The sequence below is a fragment of the Panthera pardus genome, unplaced genomic scaffold (assembly GCF_024362965.1).
Source record: "Panthera pardus isolate Hobbes unplaced genomic scaffold, ASM2436296v1 HiC_scaffold_22, whole genome shotgun sequence".
In the NCBI taxonomy this organism is placed as follows: Eukaryota; Metazoa; Chordata; class Mammalia; order Carnivora; family Felidae; genus Panthera; species Panthera pardus.
This window is the reverse complement of record NW_026526788.1, coordinates 21858214-21885122: the sequence shown is the minus strand read 5'-3', so window position 1 is coordinate 21885122 and position 26909 is coordinate 21858214. Positions and strand designations below refer to the sequence as shown.

At 37.4% G+C, this 26909-nt stretch overlaps 1 protein-coding gene across 3 annotated transcripts in view; it reads left to right on the top strand.

Moving 5' to 3' along the window:
• ANK3 (ankyrin 3) overlaps positions 1-26909 on the top strand; it is a 679089-nt gene that overhangs the window by 177581 nt on the left and 474599 nt on the right. The gene's annotated exons all lie outside the window — the stretch shown is intronic.

The following is a 26909-nucleotide window of genomic DNA, read 5'->3' as shown; positions in this document are numbered from 1 at the left end:
TTGGTTAAAAATTTTTGTTTTACTGTTTGATTGTTCAAATACCGATATTAGATTTTGTTCCACCCCCACACCAGTTAAAGCCCATTAGAAAAATGATTTAAATAAGTTCTATATACATCATGTTTCTCAGGGCGCTGAGTAGAAGTAATAAAGGGGCTGTAGCTGGAAAAAACTGGATGGTGCTTGAGGAGTTCAGGAGCTTTAAATGGAGGCTGAAATTGTAGATTTCTAAATCATTACATGTCAAGCAGGAATTTATTTTATTTTAAATGTGTTGTAAATCGAACTCTTTGAGAAAAATGGAAGATGGAATTAAGATTTTCTGAATCCCTGCTATGTACCAGGTAGAGTCTGAGATTTACACAACTTACCTCATTTACTTAAGTCCTCCAGCAAACCAGTGAAATGTTTTCTTTATTATTTTACTATTGATCAGGCTCACCCAGTGGGTGTGTGGCAAACCCAGGAGTCCAGCCTATGGGAATCCAAAGCCTGATTTCTTCTCTCCTGCCCTTTTATACTTCCCTGTTTTAAGGAACTTTGCTGTTGAGGCAGTATAATTCAATTTCAGGCATTGTTATTTATCAGTTTTTATCAGTCGGTATTAACATGAAGTAAAGGAAGCAGAAACACCTGCTTTAATAGATTTAGCAAGATAATTCAGTTCTTTATGCTTTGTTAGTATATACAGCAAATTTCTAGTATTCTACAGCAATCTAGCTTCATGAACACAGCTCAAATCTCACATATATAGAGTTCATGACTGGTACACGAACAGTAGTAGCAAATAGACCTATTTTCACCAAAGTGCCACACCAAATTCACAAGGTATCCAAGAGTCTTAACGAAAAACATATGTTTGTACTATGCCATTATACATAAAACTTTAATGCTGGCAATATTTATGCTTATTGTTGTAATAAAAAACATTTTGTTGAGACCTAACATGTATATTTTTGTTGGTTGTGAAAGCTCAGATATGGATATTTAAAAAGTGTTATGTATTCAGCCTTATTAAATACTTAGTTGAGAGCACAAAAATTAGCTTAGATTTTATAATTATAGGATATGAGGTGTAAGAAAACTCCTATTCCTAATTGCAGATTAACAAGAAATGAGTATGAATATCATATTTCCTCAGTTCTAAGTGGTAGAGTACAGTACCTGGCACATTTTAATATGGCTGAGATTGGAGTGCATTTTACAATCCATGAGCTCTTATCTCTGCTGTTGTCCAGACAGCAGCCATGATATAATTGTCATAGCCTGAATGTGCAAGCTTGCTTGTTACTCCAGGGGACATGACTGCAGCGCCTCAAATTTTCAGTCAACAAAGTACTTAAGGATCCGTTAGGGAGGGATTTGTAGAAAGGGTGACAATGGGTTGGGAGATTATCCTGGAGATGGTTGTAGAGCATTTGTCAACCAGCACAGAAATGTTGGTGAAAACTCACTGATGCCCCAACTTCAAGGCACTGCCGATACAGAAGAGTGAAGGTCTGAATGTGCTAAGTTTTAAGAATACCTTACCCAGTTTATTTCACTTCTCTCTTCTTGTTTTAGTATGTATAAGAGTCACATCTGATACAAGATTATGTATAAATGAGTCTAAATAATTATTTTCAAAGAAAATAAATTGGAAAGTTCATGTGATAATGCTTTGTGTCATAATTTCATTGACTGGATTTTTTCTTTCTTTATGTTGCATTAAAAATGGCACATCTCATAATCAGTGGCATCCTAAATTGATGAAATACAATAGTGAACAATGGACTTTTCAAATTAAAAGTCAGATGTCAGAAATAGATTGTGCTTTCAGGACTAAAATGAGAAACTTAATGGTGTTAAGTGTCTGCTAGATGCTATAATAATACTGTGATGCTAAATTATAATTTTAAAAATGCTATTTAGTTTTGGAAGATAGTATTTTTCTTCAAGGTTTAATCAAACTCAAAATAAATATATGGACTATACACATCTTCTCAAGTTCTTTCACTTTATTTTGTAAATGGCCACTGAGGTGTCTGCAGTGTGCACCAACTTAAACTTGTGAATTGTAAGACTAAATTAAATGTGAAAGCAGGGGCACCTGGGTGGCTCAGTTGTTTAAGCGTCCATCTTCAGCTCAGGCTATGATCTCAGGGTTTGTGAGTTCAAGCTCCGCGTCGAGCTCTGTGCTGACAGATCAGAGCCTGAGCCTGCTTCAGATTCTGTGTCTCCCTCTCTCCTGCCCCTCCCCTGCTTACAATCTGTCTCTCTCTCTCTCAAAAATAAACATTAAAAAAATTTTTTTTAAATGTGAAAATATAAATGAACATCCTGGGAGTTAGTTGCTTCTCATTTTAATTCCATCAGCAAATATTTTTCATCAGTAATAGCCCTTTCACTTCTTTTAATTTCATTTTTAAAAATATAGTTGTATTTTAATCAGTTATTGAATGTATTCGCGATACATTTTCATTTCAAAGCACAATTTTAAAGTGTTACAGAATTAGATGTCCTCAAGTATTCAGTTTCTAAATTCATATATTAAATATTTTTAAGTTAAAAGCTTAAGAAAATAAAAAATACAAACCAGGCATTTTGTTGTGCGATATATTGGTAATACATGTGACTGAAAAAATAGAAAATGTGTAACTTAACTTTGTGTGTGGAAGATTCTTGATAAGGGTGCTACTGAACCTTCTCTTAAACTGTGGATATACTGACATGATGTAACTTCACTTGTGAAGAGACACTGAACAGTATTTGCAATGACATGGTTGATGTATTAATCAGAAATACAAAAAGACATAATATTTAATGAAGAAATAAATATAAAAGCACAAAGATCCTTGTTACTTTATGAAAATGTCAGAGAGCTATAAAGAAAAATTCACTTTGTGATAACAATGGTTTCTCCAAAACTAGATGAGCTGCCACCACATTCTAATTTCTTGCTTTTCTGTTGGACATAGAAGGTGGACACATGACAGTGGAGTTAGAACTCATTTATCTTTAAATCTTTATATTCTTGTTTTTCAGTGTGCCATTTTGTTTTATGTTTATCTTTTAGACAATGTATTTCATTGTCTTTTTAAGTAATACTATGCTTCTAGAAATACCAGAAAATACAAAAAGACAAAAAACAAAAAAACAAAAGAGAACCAAATAAACATTTTGAAAATTCTATTTCATACTTTGGACTTTTTAGAAATTCCCATCTTTTTTTGGGCTGTTTAGAAAACTCTAAACACATTTTCCCTTTCTTTTTATAAAATGGTATATTACTCTGAAATTTTTTTAGAATACATTTATACAAAGTAAATGCCTCTTAATTCTGTTACTTATGAGAAAGGAATCTGTTAATGATACAATTATGAGCTACTTAAGACAATAAAAGCTGCTTGTGTATCTTACCTTAATCAAACCTATTTATCCCTACCACACAAGAATGTTTTTATAATATAAAATATAAATATGTAATATATATATACATATATATACATATACATATTACACACACATACACACACACACACACACACGCACACACACATATATATATATATATATATACTTTTTAAAGCCCTGTAATTATTAAGACAAATATTATGGTACAATTCACCCATGATTTTACTGTTGTTATTTTTAGTTTCAATAATTTCCTTTTTCATAAGATATGGCAGATTATTGAATAGTTCTGTTGTTTTAGTTCAAATAATTCTAGTTCATGACAACACAAATGGAGGTTCTTTATGCAAGCATAGTAAGTACTTGTCTATTTCTTTGTCCTCTACTACTCTTCCTGATAACATACTCCTTATAGGTACCTGTTCAGACAACCCAGAGTAATATGCCACCTACCTAGTGACCCCATTAAGAATTCACATTTTTCAGTCAACAATCCAGCATACATTAAAGCCATTTCAGAGTACAGGTCTTTATCAAAATGCTTTTGAATGACTCCTACATACACATTGCTTTGGATCTTTTCTTTTGTTTGTATTCTCAAATTTCAATTATGATAAGAACGTTTGGATTAGATGTAGAAGAAACTTCAACATATAATTTCCTTCCACCTGACCTAGTAAAAAATGTGATAGTCCTCCATAAAATCTAAGTTTAATGGCCATATCTCCTAAAATTCTAGGTAGATTAATCTATTTTGTGTATGGAATAAAGTTTAAATGAGTTTAAAATACATTGGAAACATTAGTTTAACTAATTATGAACTTTAGGGAGAAGTATTATTAGGTCTTTTCCCCAATGAGGAAATAAGAATCATGGTCTTTGAATATTACATACGTTAGTTGTAAAATAAATGCTGTATTATTTTATAAGAATAAAGTATTAAACTGTAGTAAATTAATAGTAAAACAATATTTTTATGACATTGCCGATGAGAATAACATTATTGAATCATAAGCCATTATTAACTATTAATGTTTTAGGCTATAGTTTTTGAAACTTATTTCAAAGTGGCTAAGTATTTCAGACCTCATGGTATGTAAGATCTCTTGGAAAACCCTGGTGTTTTGTGTACACAACAGTCACCATGGGGATGTGTGTGTGTGCATATGTGTGTGCGTGTATGTATGTGTTTGGAGCAGGCCCTTCTGTCTCAATCATATGTGTGGCTGTGTCTGATGTGCTTGGTTTCCTAGAGAATTATATTATTCAGAAGGCTTGATAACAAAGACTTAGTTTCTTATTTAATTTCTTTTGGAATTAAAATACCCATGACATTGCAATTAGTGAATTTGACGATACTTCCCGTTATGTGTGTGATGTGGCTTTAACATGCATTAAGATGTAGATTAAGTGAGCAGGAGTTACAAAATCTGATTGTAGAATGGCCTGGACTCTCTCATCTTCACTTTCCTCATCCATAAAAATAGGGATAATCTGATGTCTTGTCTGCCTCATGAGAGTTTTTAAGGATTAAGTGAGATTGCAAACGTGAGTGTGTTCTTGGGTTTATAATGTAGACAATAGTATAAATGTAGGTTACCAAGGGCCCCTTCCTGGCTCAGTTGGTAGAGCACATGGCTCTTGGTCTCAAGGTTGTAAGTTTGGGCCCTATGTTGGGTGTAGAGACTACTTAAAATGAAATCTTTAAAAAATAAATAAATGAATAAATGAGGACACCTGGGTGACTCAGAGTTAAGCATCTGACTCTTGTTTTCGGCCCAACTCACGATCTCATCGTTCGTGAGATCAAGCTCCACATTGGGCTCTATGCTGACAGCACAGAGCCTGCTTGGTATTCTCTCTCCCTCTCTCTCTCTCTCTCTCTCTCTCTCTCTCTCTCTCTGCCCCTCCCCTACTCGTGTGCATGCATTATCTCTCTCTTAAAATAAATAAACATTTTTTTAAAAATAAATAAATGAATGAATGCATGTAGGTTACCATAATTATCATATACATAATTACCATATACTATTTTAAGAATTACCTATATATATGAGAAATGGAGTAATAAAATTTTAGAGTCAATGGGAACTAGTACAGTATGTTTAAGTACTTCAGTATATAAGTAAGGATATTAATGAGTCAAGGCCTAGCCCTCATTTTGAACCATCAGACTTAAAGTTATTTGAGAGATATATAAAAATAGGTTTGCGACTTGGGTTTGAGACACATTGGTTGTATAAAACAAATGGTTTGAAACTATGTATTATTATTGGTTATTGTGAATGTCCTCTGTGACTGTTTTTAAATACTTACTGTGGGAAGTTTTCCTCTTTGGGAGAAAATAATAACTTGACCACAGGGCAAATGGTGTTCATTATGCCATTTCAGACTTGTTCCCTTTGTGGTGTCTTGTAATTTGAGCTTATAATATCCTTTTGGGGGGTGTCTGTTTGGCTCAGTCAATAGAGCATGTGACTCTCGATCTTGGGGTTGTGAGTTGGAGCCCCACAGTGGGAGTGGAGTTTCCTTAAAAAAATAAAATAAAAAATCTTTCCATTTTGTATACTGTTTTTTTTTTCTTAGAAATTAAATAAAACTTAGGGCTGTGATGTTGAGATGGCCTCACTCTTCCCTATTGTCTGTGGTTCCTAAAATAGAGGTTTATAATCTTGTTTCAAGTTCGAACAGAAGAGAGCCTTCCTTTTGCTGTGTCCTGTTCTTGAACATATTGTTAATCTGCTTAATAAGGGCAATTCCCCTCTCCATTTTTCTCTAAGTATATGTTTTCTGGTTAACTACAAATGTTCAAAAACTTTGGTTGATGGAACTGATAAAGAAGATGACAAAGGAAAAGGAACATGTGGGTGTAGGTGGTCAAAAGGTACAAACTTCCAGTTGTAAGATAGGTAGGTCCTGGGAATGTCATATACAGCATGGTAACTGTAGTTGTCAATACCATATTGTGTATTTGAAAGGTGCTAAGAGAGTAGATCTTAAAAGTTCTCGTCACAAGGGAAAAAACTGTATATGCGGTGATGGATGTTAATTAAAATTACCCTGGTAGTCATTTCACTATATATATATGTATACACACACACACACACACATATATATGTGTATATACATGTATATATACATGTATATACATTTATATATGTATATACATGTATATATACACACACACACACACATATATATATATATATATACGTATATACATATTATATAGTGGAATCATTTCACTATATATACATAGTGAAATATATATATGTGAAGTCATTATGTTGTACACCTAGAGCAAATACTAGATTATATGTCACATCTCAATTAAATTTTATTTTATTTATTTTATTTTTTATTTTTTTACAGATTTTTTTATTTTTTATTTTTTTTTTAATGTTTATTTATTTTTGACAGAGAGACAGAGCATGAACTGGGCAGGGGCAAAGAGAGAGGGAGACACAGAATCTGAAGCAGGCTCCAGGCTCTGAGCTGTCAGCACAGAGCCCGACGCGGGGCTTGCACTCACAGACCGCGAGATCATGACCTGAGCCGAAGTCAGACGCTCAACCGACTGAGCCACCCAGGCGCCCCACAGATCTTTTTTTAAATATTTTTTTAACATTGATTTATTTTTGAGGGAAAGAGACAGAGCATGAATGGGTTAGGGGCAGAGAGAGAGGGAGACACAGAATCCGAAGAAGGCTCCAGGCTTTGGGCTGTCAGCACAGAGCCCGACGCAGGGCTCAAACTCATAAGCAGTGAGATCATGACCTGAGCTAAAGTTGGATGCTTAACCGACTGAGCCACCCAGGCGCCCCTCAATTAAAAGATTTTAAAGGCAGCATACACAAATACAGTGGTTGACAGTATGTCTGTTTTCAAATCCATACTCCGTAATTTACAGCTGTGTGACCTTGGACAAATTAATCCATCAGTGTGTGACTCAGTTTAATCTTATGTACAATGGGGATGATATTATTTACCTGGATAGAATCGTTACTCATAGATTATATGAGTTAAATACTGCCTAGCCCTGGAAAGCACCATGTGAGGACCTGCCACATAAAGGGGCCTGATTTTGAACCCTTTTCTGATCTTTTCTTTTGATATGATTATTTACATGGTTTCTTTCTTGTAATTATTGTTTTTCCCGGTTGTATGCATTCTACCTCTTGCATTGCAAAAGTTAAGTCTGGGTGTGTTTTATAGGAGGGGTCATAGGCATGAAGGAAATGAAGACAATGAAGGAGTAAATAGGCAGTTGAATGGAATGGAATGGTGGTTATTGCTGAGTTCCAGTTAGTACAGAATATCCTGAAATGCAATAGTTTGCCCTGAAGTTGCACAAAGCTCCTTGTGTTTGCCTTGGTCATTCCTGTGGATCCTCTTACATTCCAGGAAAAGCTCTAAAGTAGAGACATACAGTGGCTTTCAGGAGAATAGAAGTCAAATTAAGAATCACAATAATATTGCGTGGTAACTAAAATTATGGATGTTGGGGACCCTTGCTTTCTGGAAGACACCGTGAGGCCTTGCATGCTGGTTTGCAGAGCATGTTATCTGTCAGTCCCTCTGGGCTGAAGGCTCTTTATGAAAACTCATGAAAGCATCATCTAATCTTGTAAGGAAGTAGATAATGGCATTGTTCTAGGATTGTGCCAATTGTAAAATTTTAATGAGAAACTGAGGTAATATTGCTATTGTGCAGTATCCTTAATTGGAGGAAATCTAAATAACATATAGCCAGCTCTTAATTTGTAGTGCCCTCTCTATATCTTTCACGATCTTTGATTTTGTGGGTTCTCTCTGGACACATGCTATCTTTTGCTTTGACTTAAGAATGCTTTAAGCTAAATATAGTGTTTCTTTCAATTCCTTAAAAATCTTACACATTCATGAGAATCGTGAGAACATCTCTTGCCATCATCCTTGGCAGGCTTAAAAGCTTCTCGAATATTTGTTTTTTGGGTTTGAACCAAGGTCTATAACACCTGCTAGCACAGAACTGACCGGAAACCCTAGTTACCTAGAACTATTTTTTCATGTTATTGTTCTTCATTTGACTCAGAACCATAGAACTTCAGTTTGGAAGTATCTAGAAGAAAATTTAGTTCAATAAAAGGCACGAGTACTCTCTCCAGGACTCATGGCTGGACCACAGGATAAAACTGCTATTCCCTGGACAGATAATTTCTGAGACTGCTAGTTCTCTAAGCTCACCTTTGTCTTCTTTCCTAGGACCTACCTTCATGTATCACTGAGTTTCCATCTTTTTGTCTTCTCCAGCTGACCTTGCTGGCCATTCTAGCACTCTGATGTTCCTCTTCCTACCCCTGTGCTGTCACTTTTCATCACAAGAGTGATGTTCCTATTTTATATCTCCTTCATACTTATTATGGTTGTTTCATTTTTTTCAAAGCATAAATCTTTGCAGGTAAATTAAGAGAATCTTCTAGGGAAGAATCAAGAAGGGCCAATGTCAGCCAAAATAACGTGACACTTTCTTTCATTTACAAAACCATTATCTACCATCCATAATGCTGAATTCACTAGAAAATCAGATAACTCTGCATCTGCCACTGAATTCCTTAAGAATTTTATATAGACTTGTGTTAAAATATTATGTGAAACCAAGCAGTATGGAAAACATCTATGATTAGTACTTAGATTTCTTTAAATGTCCTGTGGTAAGCAGTGGTAGAGATTGACACAGACAAAATTATCATGACAGCCTTATAAATGAGGGGAAAAATGGTTAAAAGTGTATTTATTTTACATTATTTTGGAATTTTCATGTATTGTTTTAGATTAAAATCGAAGTCTGTCATTTTAGAGTGAGTTGCCAGATAATTTTTTCATATTTGTCACTGCCATTTAGAGATAACTTAAAGCTCAGTGCAAAGTCATTATTTTTTAAAAGAAGAATTTGTTAACCTGTCAGAGTTAAAGATCATTAGTGATGATTAAATATGAGAGAGAAATGGAAAGCAGTATTTCAACTGCCATCCTGAAGCAAGCAGGAATGTGCAAGAGTGGCAAACAAGAATGTTACATTCTTAGTTTATACATTTAGGATTCTGTAATTATCTTTTTATTACTCTTCTTTACCTCTCAGAAATTTTAGTAATATTCTGGACTTAAATTCTAATGTAAAAAAATCAAAATCAGACTATTGAGTTAAAGGGTAATAACTCAAAAAGGGTTGAAATACTATAAGCCTAATATTCTTTTGTGCTAGTTTTCTGAGTGGGCTCTTAGAATAAAGTGTATATGGATGTTTACTGAAGCCTGCCCCATTCTCTGGGTTTTGATTTTTGTTTGTTTTCGTTTTTGTTTTTGTTTTTGTTTTTTTTTGCATGTTGCCTTTTACCAATATGGTTGCTTTCAGTAAATTTCTGGGCATACGGCTTACACATATCTAGAGCCTGCTGTATGATTTGCACTGTAGCAAACCACAGATAGAGGTATGGATGAAGCCTTCTCCCCCCCCTGCCCCTGCCCCCCAAGGAGTTTACTTTCCTGTTGAGAAGATAGGAGCTCATGCAACAAAACCCAGGTAGTGCAGATACCAAGATGGAGGCATAGACCGCGTCCTACACAAATTTCACCAAGATGGGAGTTGAGTCTGGGCAGAGTAGCTAGAGAAAAGCCCCACGCTGAACTAGGATTTGAACTAAAGCTTCAAGAATTTGACAGTTTTAAGTAAGTTGGTGGGAAAAGGAAGCATCGTGAAAAAATGGAATGTGTATTAACAATGAACTGAAATAGGTAGAATTAGTAATTGAAAATTTTGCATAAGATTTTGTGAGATTTTATTATTTTATTTTTTAAAGACTTAATTTTTAAGTAATCTCTACACCCAATGTGGAGCTTGAACTCACAACCCTGAGATCAAGACTCACATCCTCTAACCAACTGAGCTAGCCAGGCACCCCAGATTTTGTGAGATTTTAAAAAAACATAGTTATTTCCTTGAGAATAACACATGTATATGATATGAAAATCAAGGACAAGGAAGTCACTCTGCGAGAAACAGTCACTATTACCAGTTTCCTTTCAGAAACAGTCTATGTACATCAAATGTATGTAATGTTTGTCTCTATCCATCTATCAGGCTGTCTGTGTTTTTTCCTGGGACCTGACTTTTTCCATACAGAGACACCCTGTTCTGTGCTGCAGCCCATCGCATTGTTTGAGAGTGTGTACACTTTAAGTATGTTACCACTCACCTGCTGATGGACATTGGGTTTAGTTTTAATCTTAAGCTTTTCCAAAAGTTGGTGCAGTAAGTATCTTGCCCACTTATCTTTGTGCATATGTTTCAGTGTGTCTGTGAGATACCTTCCGAGAAATGAAATTTGGGAGCAAAGCATGTATACGCTGTCAATTTATAGTTCTGGCCAAGTCTCCCTCCACAGAGTGTGTCCCATTTCATCCCATATTTTCCCATCAGTAATGTATGGGACTTTGTGTTTCTTGCAGTCCTGCCATCACGGAAGGCGGTCGAGACTTTGTGATATTTTTCAATATGAAAGATGAAAAATGTATGTCACTGGAGTCAAATTTGTATTTCTTAGTTTCATAAGATTTTAAGTAATATCAATAGCATGATTCCTCATGGACTATTTAAAACAGGCCATTTAAAAAAGATTTGCTGCAAATGTTTTACTAGAAGGATTACTCATTGGATAAAGTCTCAGTAATGGCTACAAAAGCCATGCTAAGGGCAAGCTGAACCATGTTGGGTGTGTGGGGGACAAATTGCATCTGTGTTGTGGGTATGTGGGCAGCAAATTACCTCTACATTTTTCTGGCTTCCACAGTTTTAAATCCCATCAAAACCAGTAAAAGGAAATGTTGTGTTTCAGACCTCAGCCTGATGCTGAGTGGGCTCAGCTGCTTGAATAAATGACCCAGTGAATGAATTGGAATCCTAACCTTTAGACAGGTGAGACTTCAAAGTTGAGAAGACAACTAATTATTTTAATTAATTATTTAATGTAGTTATTTAACCAGTCAAGGACAGAATGAAGGAGCAATCCTTATATTACCCTTGGTGTCCAGAAATCATAAATGTACTTTATAGATAAAATGGTTCTGGGTTTCTTTGCATAATTCCCCCCCACACCCCTGCCCCTTTATATCCACACCTGCTATGAGGCATTTTGAAACTTAATATAGCTGTAGGGTTTATCTTTTTAGTTAAGAGAAAAAACAAACACAACTGTGTACAAAGGAGAATACAGCCAATCCTAACATTCTTAGCATTTTTTAACATTGTGGACTGATGTTTGAAGGGAATGCTGCCCCACAAGGAAGTGCGGATTAAGGGGGGTGGTTTTCGGGTAACTTTCTGCTGTTGTAACTGTGATGTGGACCTCAGATACAATAAAGGAAATAGCCAATTGCTGGGGGTGGGGACTGTTAGGATTTTTTTTCCCAAACAACATCAAATGAGTCCAAAATTCACAGGAAGGGGAGGAAAGACATTAAAAAAAAAATTACAGCCAAACAGTTGGCAATTGGTGTGTGGCGTGCACAAGTAGGAGGGGAAGTGAGAGGATGTTTCTTGGCATGCTGTCATATTCCTAAATAAGCTACATGTGTGTTTACAAATGGAGCACACACGAGTCTATGGCGGCTCAGTCCCAAGGAAGTGGCTGCATGCTCACAAATGGAAGGTGCCTGCAAGGAGCTTTGCCTGCTGTGCCAGAGAGAAGAGTCCTCACGCAGGGCAAAACTCCAGTCACCTGCTTCTGAAGAAAAGTCTCTGCTTTATTTTTAACCCAAGTGTCTCCCAATTTAGCCTTTTGGGGAAAGCCTGTCAGGGTGCCACGACAACCCTACTTTTCCTTCCCCAAAGGAGCTCCCTCCTTTGCCAAAGCCATATTCTAGCCTAGAAAGTAGTGCAACTTCCTCTCTAGCCACACTTTCAGGAGTACTCTAGAGAGGATGGGTGTTATTCTTACGATATTTATAGCAAAGAGAGTTAAATGAAAGCTGGGTGCTGTGGTGGCATAGGGGGTATTTTTAGTACTTCCAGTACTTTGCGCCTTTCTAAAACTGCCGGCTTCTGTGAGCAAGATGTAAAATCACTAGCTTTCTTTCTTTACAGGTCTGTAGTGCAGTTAAAAAAAGAGAGAGAGAAAGAAAGTTTCTCTTCCCTCACATTTCTAAATCTGTGGGCTTGCTGACAGTTTTCGTACAGTTGAACACTTTTTGCATTTTCTGCACAGGCAGGGATTGAGTGTGGTATCTTCATTGGCTCACTGATTAAGAGTGGCATGTGCCTACTTGTGAAAAATGTTAACAACACTGAAAACAGCAGATGGGAAAATGAAAATGCCCCTTTAATCCCCATCTGACCAAATCTCCTCAGTGAAGAGTTTGGCGGAAAGCCTGACAAACTTTTCTTTGCATATTCTCGTTACATGTATAAGTGTAGACGCTTATATGCTTTTTTTTTTTTTTTTTGAACCTCAGACAATACTCTATGTCCTTTGGTGAAGAATTGAGTTTTTTTTTTTTCCATTTGCCAGTATATCTTGATTATCAATGCATGCCGATACACGTTGAATTACCTAATTACTTTTTAAGTATTTGATGTTCCATTAGGATTATGCCATACTTTATGAGCCCAATTGCTGTTTCATAGATTTATGTTATTCCCAATTTTTCACTATTAGAGGCTGATTTCTGTGATACGTTTGGAGTGAAATTTTGATATGCACATTAAAACATACTGAAGATTTTAGGGGCACCTAGGTGGCTCAGTTGGTTAAGTGTCTGACTTCGGCTCAGGTCAGGACCTCACAGTTTGTGAGTTTGAGTCCTGCTTCGGGCTCCGTGCTGACAGCTCAGAGCCTGGAACCTGCTTCCGATCTGTGTCCCCCTCTTTGTCTGACCCTACCCCGCTCACACTCTGTCTCTCTCTCAAAAATAAAATAAACATTAAAAAAAATACTTAAGACTTTGGGGCGCCTGGGTGGCTCAGTCGGTTAAGCGTCCGACTTCGGCTCAGGTCACGATCTCGCGGTCCGTGAGTTCGAGCCCCACGTTGGGCTCTGTGCTGACAGCTCAGAGCCTGGAGCCTGTTTCAGATTCTGTGTCTCCCTCTCTCTCTGACCCTCCCCCGTTCATTCTCTGTCTCTCTCTGTCTCAAAAATAAATAAATGTTAAAAAAAATTAAAAAAAAATACTTAAGACTTTAAAACAAGCAGATTGGCACTGTCATGACAGGTTTTTCAAAGGTAGGGTTATTTTTGAGCCTAAAACCAATGGCCACATTGGAGATAGATAGGTCCTGTCAGCTCTCCATTCAAGGTGCCATGAGGCAGGAGCCTCTCCTGACTTTTGGAGACACTCTAAGCTGGTCTTTATGTACCTTTGTGGAGCTCTCACCATGGTGCCCCTGGACTCACTGTCATCACATCTTTATCCCATGTACCTCTCTCACCTTACCACACTTTCTCTTAGTTGACACTTAGTTCTCTTAGGTGTTTAGGATTAATTTGAAAAATACATCCATATGTAGTGTGCTTCCAAGTGGAGCTAGGATAGCAATACCCATGTTTTAGAAAGCTAAACCCATTCGTGAAATTACCTGAAGGATCCAGATGGACCTCATAGAACTTATGGGCTGAAAACACAGCTGTAGCTCAAAAAGAGACTAGACCAGGAGCTGGAAAGCCATGCAGAACTAAGGTCACTCCATCTCCCCACAACCATGTGGTTTCTAATCTCCGTTTATATCCATCTCCATTCTTCGGATGATCCATGGTCTTGCCCATCAAGCAGAAACAAGACACCTCCAGCCATTTTTACATCACTGGCTGGTTCAAGCCTTTTAAAAGGTAACAGCCTTGGAGTCCTGATTCCAAATTCCTAGGACAGAATATTGTATTGATTGGTTTAGTTGTGTGTCTGTCCCTGGGGTAGGGAATTAGGCAAAGGAGCCTCAACACGCCTGAAGCTTTCTTCTTATTCACTTTCTCCTTTTTACATGTCACTGTCTCAAAGAGTGCTTTCCCACCCACCCAAAATGCGCCCTTGCCTGTGACTTTCCCTCTCATGGTTATGTGTTATTATTCCACAGCACTTAATCTTGAGCTATGTATTTTTTGCCTTTTTCTCCCATTAGAATATTAGTTGTGTGGCATAAGGGAACATATTGATTATATTCATTGTTGTAATCCCAGGACCAAGAAGAGTGCCTCGTTCACAGCGGGCACTCAATAAATACATGTTGAATGAAGACACGGATGGACAGACCTCAGAGACGTTCCTGTATCTTACAGAAGCTGTGCCTTGGTGATGTTTAATGGCCAGTGAAATTGCACATTTCAGCTTCTCTGAGAACTGCTTTCTCCTACATGTGTTTTTGAGTATTTTTCTTATTTGAAGAACTATGTATTTCAGTAGTTCCTGTTTTAAATAGGGTTTGCTAGATGCTTTGCTAGACTGCATGAGGAGGAAGTCAGGTATCATAATGTTTGGTAGAAGCATTAACTGAGATGCTGGAGGAATGCATACTTTGTTCAAAACCAAACACCTAGTAGATAATGGATATTATTTTAGGACCCAGGTCTCCTGATTCCTATACTGGCATTAATCTCAGTAATCTCTAGCTTTTATAATTATTTGGGGTTAACAAGAAGCTTTTAGTTCAGACTAAATGCTATTTAGTTCAGACTAAATGCTATTTCTTATTAAGATAAAGTAAGGAACCATGTTTTAAAAAACAATGGTATTATATACACTTTTTAAAAGAAAAATTCCTGTGGAGTCATATGTATGAAATTTCTAATAACAAGAGTATTTTCCTAAATTTGTATTTTAATATAGTGTCAACATAATTGCAACATTTCAATGATAAAGTGTTATAGTTTCATGTTTGTATTGATGGTCTATTTTATGCTTCCCTTTTTTATGGATCTCTGAAGACATATTATCAAAGAACAAATTCTGTGATACTGGCATTCTCCTTCATTTAGCTTTGCTTGCTGTTAACAGACTACCATGTGCTGTGCATAAGGAACTTTATGGATACAACTTGAATTGGTGAGATGTATAAAACCAAAAATAAACACTGAATTGAAATGTACATGCCAAATAATTCTATTAGAAATTGTTATTTCATTGACTATAAGAGATTGTTATAATTTTATTAAAAATTTTTTAAATGTTTATTTATTTTTGAGAGAGAGAGAGAGAGAGACAGAGTGGGGGAGGGGCAGAGAGAGAGGGAGACACAGAATCCGAAGCAGGCTCCAGGCTCTGAGCTGTTAGCACAGAGCCCAACACGGGGCTCGGACTCACAGACTGCTTGATCATGACCTAAGCCGAAGACGGACGCTCAACCGACTGAGCCCCCCAAGTGCCCCAAAAGATTATAATTTTAAACATACCACTTCTTTTGAGAAAGTCAAAGAGTAGTTCATTGGTGTGTGTCTCAAAACCAGTAGGAGGAGATGGTCTCTGCCTTTGGAAGTTTTAAATGTAGAAGGAAAAGTTACATTTAAAAACTAACTGCAGAATTACACTGTATGTTACATGTATATGGACAGTCCTTCTTTGTATCTGGCACAGTGCCTAGCAGATTTCATAGCTTATAGAATAGACTGTGCAGATGTTTGTTGAATGACTAAATAAATCAATGATTGAATAATTGAACTTACTTCCAAGCAGAGTGATTAAAGAAAAAGTCTTGATGAAGACGTCAGCTTTTTGGAGGCAATGCAGGGCCAGAAGGGGGGTATTCTAGGCATAGGGAATTAACATGAGTAATGATTTCCTCTTCCAAGGAAACAAAAGGTAATGTGCTGTGGCATAAACCTGCTGACAAACACATAACTGTGAGCTGCTGGCCATTAAGAATCTTGTGTATGAGACAAGGATAGACTGTAGGATAAATCTAGCATACAAGACTTTTTAAAAATTATTTTTTAATTTTCAATTTTTTATTATTTTTTTTATTTAAAAAATTTTTAATGTTTATTTATTTTGAGAGACAGGGAGGGAGAGAGAGAGAGGGAGACAGAATCCAAAGTAGTTTCTGCACTGTCAGCAACAGAGCCTGATGTGGGGCTTGAACTCACAAACTGTGAGACCATGACCTGAGCTGAAATCAAGAGTCAGACGTTCAAATGACCAAGCCACCCAGGCGCCCCATAAGACTTTTCTTAAGTGGCATTTAATAGGTTGTTTTAATTTGGAATTCTATGGAGCAAACTTCCCCTATCTGTTATTCTTGTTCACCACTGGTTCCTTTTCTTTGCCTTTCTCAATTTTAATCATCCTTCTGAAATATCTGCTCTGCTTCTAAAAACAACTGTCAAAGGACATGTGACCCAACCTGAACATAAGACCATGGCTGGCGAACCATGGTTAAGGAATAACACCCAATTAAGTAGAATGACACTTGCCCTGCTCTAACTAAAATGACGTTTAACTGAAAGTATTTTGGATGTGCTCAGATTTCTTACTGTTATTTAAAAAAAGAGTTTAGAATTTATTCATTACACTAATACATTTTAAATTTATTCCCTTATAAAAATGACTCATCATGAATCACACATTATAGGAGCATCTTAGTCATTATACACAAATGAAATGGTGACACAAAAGACAATGAAATGTCACCTTGTTTGTTCCATGATGGTAAGTATGACTTACAATTCAGATTTTATTTGAGGTTTTATCATATGGCTAATGCAATTACACTTTCATCATATTTTTGAAAATCACATATGAAATCTTTTATTTCTGTGAAATAAGACTGCTTAATAAAATTCCATTTGAGCAATACTTTATTTTCATAATATTAAAAGTTGTAAGTACACTTTGCTTCCATAACATATACCAATTTCCATTTTCTTCTGTGAATTTCAAAACAAGCTCTTTAGTGGTTTGGGGTTTTATGAATATAATATAGCAATGTGTATGAAGAGTGACCGATTAATCTGGTGGCTTATGCTGTAGCAGTTTTACTCTGTGCCTTCACTTCGTCTGTGCATGAGATACCCAGGTGGCACTTTGAGGTTCTCAACTGAAAATGATCTCCATTGTTCTGTTTAAAAACATTTTTATATCTAAATCTTAAAATAATTAGTATATTTAAGAGGTACATGGAAAATCCAAAACTAGATTTACATCCCACTGAATGGTTGAAATGTTTTAAAATTTTTCTCCAAATTTTATATCAACCATTAAAAAGCTAATAAGCTATAACAATACCATTTGAGAGAATGCGGTAACTGTTTTCATTCTACAAAATGACAGCCCCCTAGTGAAAACAAAATTCTTATTTAGTTGGTCATGGAATTTAAAAATTTTCCCCCAGATTTTCATTTCTTGTAAGTCCTTTCACTGGTATGTGAGTTTTTGTGTGCCATTTTTTTTTTTTCCGTATAATTTTTCTTGAAGCGGAATGTCAACATTAGCATTTTCTGTCCATTGCTGAAGCAGACATTTGGGTTAATGCTGATGCTGGCTTTGTTTCAGTCAACTGAAGAACTTTGACTGTAATTATTGGGATTACTTTAATTTAGAAAAGTGCCCGTCCCTTTTGTGAGCATGATTTATTCTTGCATAAGTCAAATTAAAAAATTTTATGGCTACAGACCCATCTTCTTGGCTTTTTAATTCTTGGATGCACTATTTGAGAAGAAGGAACTGGAAGAAAGGAGACATGACATATCATTCGAGATGAGACAGATTCAGTTCTGGAAATCTTTGTCACCAACTGACCCACAGTTAACTGGTTGGAAGACTTGCTGAACCTTCCTTTTAATGACAGAAGTGACCATTTTTTGTTGTTTATATAATTCACCTTTTTTGATGAGAAGATCCCAGAAAAAAGAATTTTGTTCATAAACTCATTTTGCATTTGTTTTAGGATATTTAGAATGTTCCTGTCTTTGAACATGAAATATTTTAGAAACTTACTCTATTATTAATTTTTTAATGGGGAAAGTATTTTTATGTTTAGCTTGTAGAATTCTATTTGAATTTTCTTGGGGAAGAATGGATGGTTTACAGGTGCCATTTTCTCAGTTTTTGCTATTACATCATTGTAACAGTGCATGGTTTGCTAATTTTTCATGCAGGCTTTTGAAATTTGTGCACTATTTTGCAAAACAAGCTTTCTGGAGTTTAACAAAAGGAATGCAGATTGTTACATCTTTAAAATAAGATTGTTAAAAATATAGGATTGTTAATTTTTTATCAGCAATTATAAAAGTACCTGTGGTTAGGATTTTGACACAAGATAATTATATCTATTTTACTATAGAATTAATAAGAGAGAAATAGTTTGTGAATTTCCAAAAAATGATATGATCAACTTGTTAGAAGTAGTTTTTAGTCATTCCTAATGAGACCACAAGCATTTGTAAAAATATTTGTGACCATATAGAATTCTTTTCTGCTTTGTTGCAATTTACAGTGACTATCCTCAAAAAGAAAATAATTTGTTATTGAAAGCTTGAATTTAAATAATGAATTGCTATTTCCAGAACAATACTTATGATTGTCTTGGCTGGAGGTTTCAAGCAGTTGCTTTGCCAATATCTAGAGCATTGTTTCTCAAGCATTATTTCCCACCTAAGGAGCCTCTTTAGACTCCTTTTTTTAATCCCCTCAATGAAATTTTAATATGATAGATATACTATATATCTCTATATATACTTTATACACTAATTGTATATGTGCTTAGTCCATATAAATAATGTGTGATGTGTAAGATTGTTTTCCCTCCCCCATCCCCTGCCACCAATATGTGTATATATATATGTGTATATATATGTGTGTGTGTGTGTGTGTGTGTGTATATATATATATATATATATATATATATGTTTTTTTTTTTTTTTTTTTTTTTTTTTTTTTTACAGGGGGCACTATTGCCCCATTGAAAATGCATGCTCTGGTGTAGACTACACTCAGTCCTGAAGGAAGATCACTATCAAGCCAAGAAATCACAGTCCTCTTTATTGCTAAGTAATGTGCAGGATATATAGTCTTCTTACTTATAACATTAGGCTTCCTGTCATATTATTTTACTACATAGAGCTAATTAGTATTTGCAACTTATCATTCGAAGGGAAAATATTGACAGTCCCCTCGGATAAAGGAGCTTTCGGAGCCTTCCGAAGTAAAGGGATTCTGTACCCAGAGAGCACTAATTTGGCTGTACATCACTGAATCGGAAATTTCGGATGACCTTATTTTCTTCTACTGCTGAGAAACTGGAGAGAGTAAGGAATTTCCCAGTCTGGATTTGGCTCACATAGTATATTAATTTAATATCTGGGCTAAATCTAAAAGCCCACTGGTACTGAATGATTACATAACTGCCAACATCAGAGCCAAATAAGTTTTGTTGTTTTTAAAACTACAGATGCAGTGGTTTAAGGTCACCAGCCTATAGTGACCTATATTCCTAGTGGTAGCGCTCAGTGACTTGACAAGAAGGAAAATGTGTCTCCAGGTCGGAGCTCTGCAGCTCTAGCTACAGCTCAGAGCCAGCCTCCATCAGTCCTGTGGCTGTTTACCCAGCTGTGATGAAATGAGGTTTGGTTTTGAGGGTCTGTGAGGCTTAACAGTGGAGGCTGATTGACACTGGTTGATCCTGCTGCAGTTCTTTTCTTAAATTTGTTCCTTGCTGAAAGACTAGGGGAGTATTTTTCACCCTCTGGCCTCGGGACTTTTGTCACAAGCCAGGAGTTCACCAATTGCAGTAATAAGACACATGCGTTTTCCCTGTACTTGAAGATAGGGCGTTGTCCTTTTAACTGTTACAGCTGGCCATGGCTATGATTTCAGACTAATTACAGTTTTCTCACATATACTAACAGCTCTAATGTAGAATTTGTTAATAATCACACTCTTAGGTAGAACCAATAAGCTTCTGAGAAATGGAAACTTTGTATATACCCTAGAGGAAATTTAGGTTGTTGCAAATTTAATACCCTGATGTACTGTAATGAGATGTATTATTTTTCTTAAGTGCTTCTATAATTTATACATAGGACTCTTTGATCCAATTTCAAGTAGTAAAAAATATACATCTTACAGACTTCTTTGACTTGTTATTGCAACTTGGAACACTTTTATCATTTATTGTATAGTCGACCTTTGCAAATTTAACAGCGTAGTCCTAGTCTTTACTAAGTGATGTGAGTAATCTGTAATTTTACTGAGACATGGATGTGTTCAGAGTTCTAGAAGTCTGGGGTACAGAAGAATGTGATGTAGTGAGCAAGTTCATCCATCTACTCAGGGCCTACTGACCACTATCCCTAAATTGTCTTGTGCTCTTTGTTGCTTTCACGTGTGGAGGAAATTACATGTGGGTGGGATCCATGAATTTGGGGAGTGACAGATGTCTCTTGCTCTTCTAATTACATGTATCAGCTCTATTGTAATTGTTACCATTTGAGAATAGTAGTGATTCTTACCACCAACTGGAGATTCCTGTATGGCCATCCTGAGAATCGCTTCCATAGTGACAGGATTGGATCAAAACTTCAGGTGTGTCAGGGTAGGAAAGAAACCAACTTGAATCAGGCTTGAAATATAACAATAGAAACAAAACTCCTTATGTTCTTGTTAAATATGTTCATATATACAGCGTTGACATATAATAGGATGTTACTTAAATGGAGAGAATGACTTTTTAATCAAGTCCTTGCAATTAGATAAAGTAGGATAGTGTAAGGGGGCTCAAGAACAAATTCTCTCCTCTCTAATTTTCTCCTCTACCAGCTAATCTTTTTACATTACAAATTTACGTCTGGAACGTAAAACAACCACTTCGCAACATAATTTAGCCAGCTCGTGACAAAAATAACATGCGTTACAAATAATGGGGTCAGAAACAAATTCTGTTTTGCACTGCATTTTGTTCCCCCCTCATTTCCCACTCTTGTTCCTCTTTCCAATGTCCCTTATACTCCCCTCCCCCCAGAACCCACAGAAATGTTATGTTCTTAACTCTACCTTCTGGGATGCTACTAAGCCATAATATGTTCTATCTTTTGTTTCTGAGAAGCACTTATTGCTATGTCTGAGGGGGTTTTGTGGATTAGACAAGGAGAAGAGAAAAAAAACACCATGCAGAAGAGCCCAGCATAGGGAGCATGGAGCCCCCACCCTGGAGGGGAAATGGGGTATCACTGACCACTGAGGAGTGGCTGAGCACCCCATCTGCTGTGGTTTATGGATTCCTCAACTGGACAATGGTGGGATTTTCCTGGATTGCACACTCCAGTTCTAAAATTGTGAGTCTTAGCAAATTCTTTTGATCTTAGTCACTCCGTCATTTATGCAGCCAGGGAGCCACTGCATGACCCAGGGCCTGGTGCCATCGGCATTTGGTTGCATAGTCCTGTTCAGATTGGGCAGCAAGGTCACCGTGACGGGCTGCTGATGGGAGTGGTTCTTAGCCTTTAGAGTTCAAGGATCAGTTTCACACACAAGAAACGTTGGAGGGACATCTTTAAAGATTTCATTGCATTCCTACATGTTACATACACTCTTTATGACTTTTCTGTTGAATCAGAACTGTTTGCAGCCCTGACCAGGCTTTCTTAGATACTCCTGAGGGTACCTTTTAAACATTTAGCTATTCCTCTTATTAATTATCTTCATCAAGTGTTCCCTACCCAACATTGCACAGTATAACCTGCTCAGCTCAAAGTTCTGTCTCACACTTATTCCCATAAAATTTTGCATCTTCACTTAGTGCAAAAATTATTATACATCATAGTGATCATATTCGGAAACATGCTTGGAAAGGGCACGTAGCATCCTGGCTGAGAACCAGTGGACTAGAGAGAGAAATGGTTGCCAGGGTGCTCAGACCAACAGCATCAGTAGCAATATCACCTGGAAGTTTCTAGAAAGGCAAATTATCCGTCCCTCTCCCTGCATTCTACTGAGTGAGAAACTTTGTAGTTGGGATAATACAATATGTGTTTCAACAAGCTCTCCAGGCCAGTCTGATGCACACTAAAGTTTGAGCTCCATTGTACTACAAGAATTATTTCCATACATATACTCAACTGTGGAGGTAGGCATGGAGCTGGGTCTCTTTAATCTGCCATGTGCAAATTAATCTCAGTAAAACATTTGGATTGATCACAGCAGACTTTGGTTTTAGGAAGTGATTCTCAAACTCTGGCTGCATGTCAGATTCAGGCTATTAAACAGTACACATTCTTGTGTTTCATCCAGTATATTGTAATTCAGTCTCAGCTGGGGCCTAGCGGCCCGTTTCAAACAAACAGCCAGTCTGCAAACTGAATTACTGCTCAGCCCCATGGGTGTTAGAATCACCTGGAGGGCTTCTTTAACTGGATCCCTGGCCCTACTCCCAGAGATTCCTCTTCGGGAGGTCTTGGATGAGACCAAGAATTTGCTTTTTCAGACTTTCAGGTGATGCTGGTTCTTGGCCCTCAGATAGCACTGATCTAGAATGCTATAATGCCATTATCTGAGCTCCAAAATACACGTCATATTTTACTCACACAAGCTCACTATAAGTTGTTGTAATTTCCTTCAAGTCTTCTATTTATTTTTATTTTTTTTTAGTTTTTGAAATAGAAATATATTCACATAAATAAAATATTTTTTTAACTAAAAAAGGACACTCTTTGGGTCCACAACCACTGATTTTTCCTTCCCAGAGCAACTAATATTACATGTAAATTATGCATCTTTTCAGTGATGTTTATGTTTATATGGGCATACATATATAAATGTACACAGACTGAACCTCCTTTTTAATTAAAATGCTAGCATTCACTGCTCGGTACCTTGCTTTTGTCACCTGATATATTGTGTGACTCTTTCCATTTCAGTACATGGAGGGCTCCCTGATTCTTTGGCGTAGCTGTATAGTACTCATTGTGTGAATGTCCCATTACCTGTTTAAACAGTTTCCTACTGATGGGCATTAATTGAGTTTCCAGTCATGTAGTCCACAAATAAACCAAAGAGCAGACACCCCAAATCCAAAAACGTCCTGTTGGAGCAAATTGCCTTATACTCTCCATTAGCTCCTGAAGAGATCACCTTCTAGAATTATCCAAATAATTATTATCCTATTGGAAAAAGTTTATTTTTCATCAGTATAAGATATAATTAAAAAAATTTTTTAATGTTTATTTATTTTGAGAGAGAGAGAGAGAGAGAGCGTGAATGGGGGAGGGAGAGGGGTAGACTGAGAATCCCAAGCAGGCTCGGTGCTGTCAGTGCAGAACCCAACGTGGGGCTCGAACTCACGAACTGCGAGATCATGACCTGAGCCAAAGTCAAGAGTTGGATGCTCAACTGACTGAGTCACCCAGGTGCCCCGGCATAAAATATAATATTTAAAAATTGTCATCAAGATATTAAATGACAAGTTTTACTGGGTAAGGAAGAGTAGACAGTAATATTTACTGTGCAGACCTTGGGGACCAGGCCTTGTCACTAACATATTCTCAATCTCAGTCATTAGAAGGCAGTACCTTCAATAGATGTTATCATGATTTTTCACAGAAGTAGCATGTGTCTCAGAGACATGAAAGTCTGCAGCTGGTAAGTTGTGGAGTGAGTTATTACACTTCTTACCACCCCAGCACCCTATGCTTTCTCTCATGCCTGTGTCCAGTTTAGTGGTGTGCCCAGGACTGGGTGGTCCTAGCATGCCTAGGGCAGGGCAGTTCAGGGTGAGTGAGGCGACTGACGTGCCTGAGGCACAGGACTGAAGGAGCAGCTCTCTCTTGGAGTCATGCCCGGGTGCCCTGTGCGTGTCAGATGCTGGCCCTGAGTTTCCTCATCTACAAAATGAGGATAAAAATGACACCTACCTCATAGGGTTTTTTTCCTTTTTATGAGGATTAACAGAATTTATACACATAAAGTATTTAAAACAGTGCCTGGCCTACAGTAAGTTCTAGTTAAAGTTAGTTATAATTAAAGTTCAGTTTCTTGATTCTTCACTTACATAGAACAGTCATAATCCTGCTTCAATCAGTGGCATTTTGGAAGCTAAAAACTTTTTTTTTAAAGAACAAAGGAATATTTTCATAGCTATTCATGAGCCTGCTTTCATGACCTAACTCAAATAGGAAGATCCTGACATCTCCTTTAAAGTCGTCATCTTCTAGAGAGCTCCCCCAACAGACCACCGTCTGGGCACCGAGGTTGGCTTCTGTGTCAGGGGCACGGGGCTGGGTGGCAGGACCCTGGCAAAGACTGGCCTGTCCCAGGGGTCAGGCCAGGGGCCAGCTTTCTTGTGACTCAAGTTCTGTTTTCTTCCCCTTTGGAGGCAGGAGGTGGGATGGGGGAATCCCAACTCCTATTTAATGCCAGCTTTTATTCAGTTCCTTTTGAGAATTCCCTCCTTCCCACACTTCCTCCCACTCAATACCCAAAAATATTAATGCCTGAGAAAGAAAGTGAATTCTGAGGCTTTTAAGTAAGTACTTCAAAAATGTCTGTCATGTGCCTTTATGTATTTGTAAATTGTTTAAGATATAACAAGGCTGATGTTTGTGTGTAGATGGTGATAATGTCTAATTGTTGTTATTATCTAATATATGCCATTGGGAACCAAGACAAACTCATTTGTGATTAAAAACTGTTTAATTGATGTTTTTAAGGCATGTCTTTTTTCTCCAAGAGTGAATGTGTCTTCAGACTTGCAGTCTGAGCAGATGAACATCTGGACTTTGCCATTTTTGTTTTGGAGAGCAGAAAGTGAGCTCAGTGAGCACTGGATTCCGGACATGTCCTGGAATGTGCACATGAATCTATATATCATCAATTTTAATTTTCCGAATAAATCGTATTGGTTAAACCTCTATCAGTGTGTGGGAGTGGCATGAAAGATCAGTTTGTGACTAACAGCCTCTTCCATTGTGTGCATCTGGGAAGATAGTCCTCTGGGTCTGGATTGCAACTCTCATTGTGTTTATGGTGAGGCATTGAGAACATTTTGTGAGCTAGTGTTCAGTGCCTACTGAAAGCCTTTGCTTGGGAAACGCATACCAAGGCCTGATGACTGCCTCAAGTCTGGCCTATCTGTGACTGGTGTTTTTGGTGCTTCACAGATATGTTTTCTCTTACCCTTGCTGTGTATTCCTAGTTTAGTCTGGGAGAACAGCTGTGCCGGCATTCACTTGTGAACGGGTCTTTGCACATGCCTTCTGTACCTAGAATGGTACTATCTTGAGTATCTTCACTGGGTTGGTAGATCATACCATTCATGGTGATGAGGAACCTGTCTTATCGTTAACAGATGGCTCACATGTGAAACTCATCAAAATGTCTATATAGGGTTAGCATCTTGGTGTTATTATCAGTTAATGGCAACCATCTCTGTTCTCTGGGCCAGTGGTGTTCACACTGTTTTGATCATTTATTCCATTAGTAAAAAATCAGCACATGCACTTATATAGGAGTGGTTCTTTTAAGTTTCTATTTGCTTAAGAAAGAGAGAGTGAGAGAGAGAGAGAGCTGGGGAGGGGCAGAGAGAGAGAGGGAAAGGGAGAATCCCAAGCAGGCTCCATGCTGTCAGTACAGAGCCTGATGTGGGTCTCTACCTTACGAAACGTGAGATCATGACCTGAGCTGAAATCAAGAGTTGGATGCTTAACCGACTGAGTCACCCAGGCACCCCACAGTGGTTCTCAACAGGGGATGGTTTTGCCCCCCTGGGGAACAATAGACAATGTCTGGAGACATTTTGTTTGTTACAGCTGGGGAGACGGCGTTTACTGACATTTAGTGGGTGAGGCCAAGGATACCACTAAACATCCTAAATGCACAGGATGTCCTCCCAAAAGAAAGATTGTCTGGCTTATAATGCCAGTAGTGCTGAGGTTGAGCAATACTGATATACAGGTTGAACCATATGAAATTGCTAACATTATATTAATTTGTACTTACAAAAATGCCAGTTTCATGCATTTCAGGATAATATGTGGAATTATAAATTGCATGAATGAACTACTCGACCAATAAATTATTTACATAATAGAATTCACAAAATAGCTTCTTTTGGAGAAGCTATCAAAATAGGGAGCTTTAATATTTTCTTCTTATGTTCCTGTGGATCATTTTGTATATACTCCACCTTGGAGAATACTGCTCTAGACTTTAGTCTAATCTGGAGTTTGATGTGACTGCCATCGATTTAGTAGGATAAAGTGTGTTGTATGATACTCTTTGGTATAGTTGGGGGTTCTTTGTGATGTCTGGGGTGACTGGCTGCTTCTTGTAGGGCACAGCTGTAGGAATCTGGGCTCTGATCTTGTTTGCCCCCTCAAGCAGAGCAACTGTACCTAGCAATGACTTAGATCTTGAGCTTCCATTTAAATTGCATTTGAAGAGGGGCGCCTGGGTGGCGCAGTCGGTTAAGCGTCCGACTTCAGCCAGGTCACGATCTCGCGGTCCGTGAGTTCGAGCCCCGCGTCAGGCTCTGAGCTGATGGCTCGGAGCCTGGAGCCTGTTTCCGATTC